The following is an 8822-nucleotide window of genomic DNA, read 5'->3' on the forward strand; positions in this document are numbered from 1 at the left end:
TTAGTGGGGGTTGTATATAGACCCCCAAACTGTAGTGGTGATGTTGGGAACGGCATGAAACAGGAAATTAGAGACGCATGTAATATAGGAACATCTGTAATTATGGGTGACTTTAATATGTATATTGATTGGGCAAATCAAATTAGTAACAATACAGTAGAGGAGGAATTCCTGGAGTGTATACGGGATGTTTTTCTGGACCAATACATTGAGGAACCAACGAGAGAACAGACCATCCTCGACTGGGTATTGTGTAATGAGAAAGGAATAATTGGCAATCTAGTTGTGCGAGGCCTCTTGGGGATGAGCAACCATAATATGATAGAATTTGTCATCAAGATGCAGAATGATGTAATTGATTCTGAGACTTGAGTCCTGAATTTTAATAAAGGAAACTACGATGGAATGAGGCACGAGTTGGCTATGATGGATTGGGAAATGTTACTTAAAGAGATCGGCAATGGCAAACGTTCAAAGAGTGCATAGGTGAACTGCAACAACTGTTTATTCCTGTCTGGTGCAAAAGTAAAACAGGAAAGGTAGCCAAACCATGGCTTACAAGGGAGATTAGAGATAGTATTAGATGCAAGAGGCATACAAATTGGCCAGAAAAAGCAACAGGCCTGAGGATTGGGAGCAGTTTAGAATTCAGCAAAGGAGGACCAAGGGATTGATTAAGAAGGGGAAAATAGAGTACGAGAGTAAGCTTGCGGGGAACATAAACACAGACTGTAAAAGTTTCTATAGGCATGTGAAGAGAAAAAGATTGGTGAAGACAAATGTAGGTCCCTTCCATTCAGAACCAGCGGAATTTATAATGGAGAACAAAGAAATGGCTGACTAACTAAATCCATACTTTGGTTCTGTCTTCACAAAGGAGGACACTAATAACATACCAGAAATGTTTGGGAACACAGGGGTTAGTGAGAGGGAGGAACTGAAAGAAATCTGCATTTAGGGAAATGGTGTTGGGGAAATTGATGGGATTGAAGGCCGATAAGTCCCCGGGGCCTGATAATCTACATCCCAGAGCACTTAAGGAAGTGGCCCTAGAAATAGTGGATGCATTGGTGGTCATCTTCCGAGATTCTACAGACTTTGGAACAGTTCCTATAGATTAGACGGTAGCTAATGTAACCCCACTATTTAAAAAGGGAGGCAGAGAGAAAACAGGTAATTAAAGACCAGTTAGCCTGACGTCGGTAGTGGGGAAACTTCTAGAGTCCATTATAAAAGATTTAATAGCTGAACACATGGAAAACAGTGGCAGAGTTGGACAGAGTCAGCATGGATTTATGAAAGGGAAATCATGCTTGACAAATCTACTGGAATTTTTCGAGGATATAACTAGTAGAGTTGATGAGGGGGAGCCAGTGGATATGATTTATTTGAACTTGGGATTGGGGTAGTGTATTGAGATGGATAGAAAACTGGCTGGCAGACAGGAAACAAAGAGTAGGAATAAGCTGGGTGGGAGGGTGAGCTGTGAGGAGGATGCAGAGATGCTTCAGTGTGATTTGGACAAGCTGAGTGAGTGAGCAAATGCATGGCAGATGCAGTATAATGTGGATAAATGTGAGGTTATCCGCTTTGGTAGCAAAAACAGAAAGGCAGATTATTATCTGAATGGCTATAAATTGACAGAGGGGAATGTGCAACAAGACCTGGGTGTCCTTGTACACCAGTCACTGAAGGTAAGCATGCAGGTGCAGCAGGCGGTAAAGAAGGCAAATGGTATGTTGGTCTTCATAGCCAGAGGATTTGAGTACAGGAACAGGGATGTCTTGCTGCAATTGTACAGGACTTTGGTGAGACCACACCTGGAATATTATGTGCAGTTTTGGTCTGCTTATCTGAGGAAGGATTTACTTGCTATAGAGGGACTGCAGCGAAGGTTTACCCGACTGATTCCTGGGATGGCGGGACTGACATATGAGGAGAGAATGAGTCAATTAGGATTATATTTGCAGGAGTTCAGAAGAATGAGGGGGGATCTCATCAAAATCTATAAAATTCTAACAGGACTAGATAGGGTAGATGCAGGAAGGATGTTCTCGATGGTGGGGGAGTCCAGAACCAGGGGTTACAGTCTGAGGATATGGGGTAGACAATTTAGAACTGAGAGGAGGAGAAATTTCTTCACCCAGAGAGTGGTGAGCCTGTGGAATTTGTTACCATAGAAAGTAGTTGAGACCAAAACATTGTTCAAGGAGTTAGATAGAGCTCTTGGGGTGAAAGGGATCTAAGGGTATGGGGAGAAAGCGGGAGCAGGCTATTAAGTTCCATGTGGAACAGGCTCGAAGGGCTGAATGGCCTACTCCTCCTAGCTTCTATGTTTCTATGTAACAGTATGAGGGAGGATATGCTGCCTAATAATGGGAGGAGCATGATACTATAAAATATACAAAGTATAATGATTTATATGGGAAGATGTATGTAACTGGCATGTCCATTTAAGGCTGCAAGTTCTAATTCCAATAAAATAACCACGTTCTGAAGTAATTTGAGACACATTATTCTTAGGTACATGCTGAGTTGACTTAATGGGTACTTTAGTAGCTGGTAAAGTTTCTTTGTAGATCTTTTGGTTCAGTAGGTAGCATTCTCTCCGAGTCAAAAAGTGTGGGTTCAAATCCCACCCCAGAGGCTTGAGCACAAAATCTTGGTTAACACTCCACTACTAAGCGACTGCTGCACAGTTGGAAGTCTTTTGGATGAGACTTTAAACCAAGATCCTGTCTGCCCTCTAAGCTTGATGTAAAAGATCCCACAGCTATTTCAAAGAAGAGCATGGGTGTTTTCTTTGGTGTCCGGGCCAATATTTGCTTCTTAATCACATTACTAAAACAGGCTATCCAGTAATTACCACAATGCTGAATGTGGAACCTTGCAAACTGGTTGCTAAATTTCCTACATTACAGTAGTGACTAGATTTCAAATAGTATTGTATTGGCTGTAAAGCACTTTGGGAAGTTCTGAGGCTGTGAAAGATGCCATGAATTTGCAACTCTTTCTTTTCTTTAACTGCCAGCTGCTTGTATTTCTCTGACTTCACCCAAAGGTCAAAAATTGGCAGGACCAGAACCCAACATAATCCTACCCACTTCTGGGATTAACCTGGGCGGGTTTGCAGGTCAGCAGGAAATTCTCATGGAACTGTCGCGTAAGTAACCAAAATATTTAAATACTCAAATATGTCAGGATTTAACCCAGATTTCTGGCTTTAACAGCCAGCACACAGGTTTCCCAAGCAGCATGGAACTTGCTAGGTCTAATCAAGCAAGAGCACAGCAGGGAGTTCTTGTTTAGTGAAACTGTCAGGCTTGAAAGCCTTCAAAGAATTAAACTGAATTATTGCAGCCCTGCCTAGGTAAGAGGTTGGTGTCCACAGCACTTCTTCTAAGCATGTGCTTTCACCACTTGACAGGTGTTTTCCAACTTCTTGGAAGTCATTTCACCTGTCTTGGAATTCATACACTTTGATCTATATTTCCCTGCTGTCAGGCTTCCCTGCAGCATGGGAGCAGTTTGTGTGGCTCTCCCTTGGATCTGATTCATTTTTGGTTTGAAACACAGGTTTCATTAAGATTAAAGGTCATTACTGCAGCTCACGAATTTTGTCTTCTAGTGTTGTTCGATTGGCTCCAGAAAACTCAAATACCCTCTTCCCATTCTTGTAGAAACGGAATGTTGGCATGCAACTTATTTGACACCATTCAGCAAGATCTGGTGCATCATCCACATCTACCTCACAGAAAATTACACTTTTTGCTGCCAATTCATGGAACCGTGGCTTGATAGTTTGACAAGGCCCACACCATGTTGCAGAGAAGTCAATAACCACCAGTTTGCATCCCGCCTACTTCAGCACCATTTCAAAATCTTTTTCTTGTCGGGTGGGAAATGGTGATGGTGAAAATGGTTTGGCCCTGGGAGTAGTATGTAGGCCCCCTAAAAGCAGTTATAACATTGGACAGGGCATTAAGCAAGAAATAATTGGAGTTCATATCAAAGGTAATGTAATAATTGTGGGGGAATTTAATCTTCCTATTGATTGGACCAAAAAAAGTGGCAAAGGTGGTCTGGAAGAAGAGCTTGGAGAATGTTTTCATGACAACGTTGTGGAACAATATGTGGTGAAATCAATGCTGCCTTAAATCTAATATTGTGCAACGAAGCAGGTTTAACATCTCAGTAAATGACCCTATGAGAAAAAATGAGCATAATACAGTTGAATTCAAATTACATTTGAAGTGACATACTCCAGTCTGAAACAAAAATCTTAAAGGTATAAGAGGAGAGCTGGCTAAGGTTGATTGGGCAAATAGACTAAAAGGTTTGGCAGTAAATAAACACATTTAAAGAGACAATTCAAATTTAATAAATAAAAAAGGCTGTGTTTGTTGCCAACACAATTCGTGCGCGGTTCTAGTGTTTTACTCTGGGCGGGGTTATAGCATGGGGCAGGGTTATGATCTGGAAACCAGGAAGCATGGATTTCTTTGACTGTCTTTAGGTTTTAATTCTTGCCAGTGTGAATGAATAAATAGGGCATTTAATGTAATATTAACTGTTATAGGAATGTTGATCTATAATAATGTAATTGCATATGACCCTAACACACTCCACTGGATGGATTTTTCCATGCTTGCAGGCATCGGGCATGCTCGGCAGCAAGAGCGGACAATATGGCGAGGAGGCCAGAAATCGGTTTCACGACGTCGATGATGAGCCACGTTTCTCGCCATCGGACGTCGGGAACCTCATCGGCCGAAGTGTTTCACAACAGCATTTATAAGGCATTCACTTGACAGGCTGCGCTTTGACGGGAACTTGGAAGTGAGTACACAGTAATATTATGCAGCGCTCACCTGGATCACCTGTTGGACTTCAAGGCTGAGGCATGTTGGAGGGGTGAGAGCAAGGGCTGCCCTGTGGTTGAGGTGACTTGGGAGTGGGTGCAAGAGCTGCCCTGTGACTGAGGCAACTTGGGGGTGGGGTCAATGACTGCCCTACAATTGAAGGTAGTGCACAAGCACGTGCAGGGTTGGGGGGGGGGAGGGAAGCAGCCATACATTACGGAAACCTTGTATAAAGTTATCATTCCTCTGTAGCTGAGACAGTTCAGATGCAGCCACATTGATATGCGTGGAGTCGGGCCTCTAGTTTATCTGCCCACTCAAGCAATGAAGAGGCAGGAAAGTGCCACCAAGTGCTCCAGAGCTTTTCACCCCTAAGGCATAGACCGCAAACTGATGAGCAGTGGAACACAGAACAGCTGGACATCTGGGCACATTGTACAATCTCCTTGCTAAAGCTGGCCATGAAGCAGTCACTGGTGGAGGCGCTCACACACAACCCCTTGTAATGTCATCATCCCGGTTTGGACAAGTCCCCCCCATGGTCCATGCTAACAGTGCAGCCATGCAGTGCGGGTTAGGAGAATGTCTCCGCCCGAGCTGAGAGCACAGTAAACAGTCGAATGGGCAAGGCTGCTGCCAATCAGTCAGGTGGAGTGGGGCAGGGGTGGTTAGGGTTTCAGGCAGCCATGCAGCGCACTAAACTCTAGCCATCCAAGTGGTGGCCAGCACTCTCCAGGATGCATTAATGGGGCTTCAGACTTAACTAAGAGAGGTTCTTAGTATACCGAAGCTAACCCACACGTCTCTCTCTTTCATCCTGCAGGAGTACAACAGGACCATGGAGCCTGGTGAACTACCTGTGTGCCTCATGGGGTACAGAGAGCGGAGATGATAGGGAAGACAACGACAAAGGCGCCTGACTGTGCAGAGGGGGAAGTAGTACCCTCAAGAAGAAGAGGCGACTGCAGCTTCCGCACAAGCTGCTGAAGGCCTACAGCAAACCATCGTTGATCAGTGTCCAGCTGGACCAAAGGCTGCCTTTCATTCCTGGAGATGATTGACAACTAGTGTTGCCAAAGATTGCGCATGTCTAGGAAACTGGTTGGTCACACCTGCCAGCTACTGCAGGATTTGGCACCATGTGGACATGGAGGGCATCCACTACCAGTGGCCGGGAAAGTGATCATGGTGCTCAATTTCTACACCAGTGGCTCTTTTCACAGCTCCACAGGTGACTTCTGCAGGATATCACAAGCCTCCACCCACAAATGCATCCATGAGGTCAAGGATACCATCTTTGCAAGGTCACACAACTTTGTACCTTTCGCCCGGGACCATGAAAGCCAGGTTGCAAGAGCAATTGGATTTGCCCAGGTCTCTATTGCAACCAGGGGTCAACTATGTTACTCACAAGGGCTTCCATTCGCTGAATGTGCAGCTGGTATGCGACCACCACAAACGCATCCTGCAGGTCTGCGCACGGTTTTCAGGGAGTGTCCACAACTCCTACATTCTCAGTCAGTCTTAGTTGCCTGATGTCTTCCAGGGTCCAGAGAGGCTGCAGGTTTGGATCCTTGGGGACAAGGGCTATACGCAGAGGACGTGGCTGATGACATCCGTGCGGCGGCCTCAGACTGCAGCAGAATGACGGTATAACGAGGCTCATGCTGCAACTCACAACTTATTGAAGTAAACCATTGGGATGCTGAAAATGAGGTTCCGGTGCCTGGATCAGTCTAGTGGAGCACTGCAATATATTCCACAGGGGGTGTCACGGATCGTCGTCGCCTGCTGTGCCCTTTACAACCTGGCGTTGCAACAGGGAGAGGTACTGGCTGAGGAGGAGATGCAGGAGCTGGAGGTTTCCTCTGATGAGGAGGATGTCAATGGTTATGAGGGTGAGAAGGTCCTTGAAAGCAACGATGTCAGCGATGAGGCCCTCGCACTGGCCAGGTGAGGCAGGTGCGCTCGGGAAGCCCTCATAGCTGCTAGATATGTAGAGGATGATGACGGCATGCAGTGAGGAGACACCATGGATCCTCACATTGCATCTATGAACGTCTGACTCTGGCCGGCTTACGGCAGCGCACATACCCTCTGTGATAGTGCTCCTGTCATTGAGATGCAGTGGAGGCCCTAATAGTCGCTCTGGGAATGTCTGACTCCTGTCTGGCCAAGGGCAGCTCACTTATGCTGTGTGATCAGGGTCATATCTTGGAGGCTCAGCCATGAGATTTTAAAAGTACCTGATCCTTTGTCCGCCTTCAGTACCTGACCCCTTTCAGGAGCAAAGCGTCACTTGTCAAAGATGCTGAAGCAATGGGGGGGGCCAGCCCCACCTCAAAGGTGCTGAGAGTGCACAGAGAGAATGACTGAACTCTGTGACGCCTGGCCACGACATTCTGGCAGCAATGACAAGCACCGTCAAGGTGCAGGCCTCGCTATTATGTCCAGGGAGTGTGAGGCCTTTGATCTGAAGATCACTTTGATCTGAAGGTTGCACAAAGCACAGGGAAGAGGCCTTGGACTGAGACACGTGCCTTTATCTTGTGCAGAAAGATTTCACATCTGTGTGACACAAACGCTGCTCATCAGAACAAGGAGCCAAAGGCAGGGAGACATTCTTGGGAGTTTATTTACAGTAGTGAACATAATGTGCAAGTGATTAACACCTGTGCCCAGACTCACAGCAGAGGTGGAGGCAGCCTGCTGACTGCTACACCCTGTTGTCTGTGTTGACCTTGATGGGCGTCCTCTTGAGGGCTGAGACCTGGAAGACCCCAGCCTGCTTTCAGGGTCCTGCTGTGTGGCAGTGGCGCCCTCCTTGGCCTGCGGAGCTGGGGCTGCTGAGGTTACGGCAAGGGGGGATTCAGATCAGCTGGTCACTCTTGGAGCCACCTGGGTGGATGGCCCCCGGAGGTACACCTGCTGATCCTCCTCCCTATGGGTGCCTGAGGGTCAATGGCTGACTCGTTGAGGAGAAGGGGTAGCGGAGTGAAACCAGGCTGCCCTGCACCCCTCTCATGGACACGCTGTTGGAGGTCAACTATGGTGTCAGCAATGGAATTCAGCCCACGCAGCAGTGCAGGAGCAACGTCCTGGGCCAAGGTCTCCATGGCGGCTGCCATCCTACTAGTGTTGACCTTGGTGCATTAGCATACCGGTGCTATCACTTCAGCCCGAAGGTGGATGGATTCCTCCATTGTGACTTGCAATCTGAGGAGTGCAGCGGACATTCCTTCCTAATGTTCCTGAGCTTTCCTTTGCAGCTCCAGAAACTATGACATGAACGAGCCTAGACGCTCGTCATCCGACTCACCCTCAACAAATTTCAGCCTCCGTGTGCTGAACACCTGGGAAATCCCTGCTGCCACCTGATGTGGATCAGAAATTGTGATGTGCTCATCAGATTGTGATCCTGATGCTACTCTAAAGCTAGGTCCCACGAGGTGTGTCTCTCTGTCCTGGTGGAGAGTGTGGGTGGGCGCTGTGACAGATCTTCAGGGAGGGTTTCAGCAGATTTCTCTTCTGAGCTTCCCTCAGGCCTTGATTGGAGGCCCTGGGTTGTGGACTTTCTTGGTTGTTACCCAGATGTGCCTGCAAAAGCAAGGTGAGATAATTAGTGCATGACAGTGGCCTGTGAAACAGGACACATCACTCAGAGCATGGTTGTCTGATGGATGTTGCTGTGCTGGATCCTCACTTGGTAGAGAACCGCAGACCTCTCACTGTTAGCACAGAAACGGTCCAGATCCTCAACTGCCAGCTGTTTTCATTGTCTGCGAGGACCTTCATTTCAGGCAATCTTCCAGCAGTCTACGACCTCTCCCTCTTGTGTGCCAACTAGTCCTGCATGAATAGAGATGGAGAGGGTGTAAGCATGATGCCTGCCAGGCCAGCTGATAAGTATGCCTGGCATGTGTGGGTGGTGTGTGGTCCCACAGATGGGATGAGGACAAT

The 8822-nt window shown here is 47.0% G+C and overlaps 1 pseudogene; it reads right to left on the minus strand.

Moving 5' to 3' along the window:
• Positions 1–3598: 3598 nt before the first annotated feature.
• On the minus strand, positions 3599–8065 carry LOC121276060 (annotated as a pseudogene).
• Positions 8066–8822: the final 757 nt, after the last annotated feature.

Source organism: Carcharodon carcharias, chromosome 3, assembly GCF_017639515.1.
Source record: "Carcharodon carcharias isolate sCarCar2 chromosome 3, sCarCar2.pri, whole genome shotgun sequence".
In the NCBI taxonomy this organism is placed as follows: domain Eukaryota; kingdom Metazoa; phylum Chordata; class Chondrichthyes; order Lamniformes; family Lamnidae; genus Carcharodon; species Carcharodon carcharias.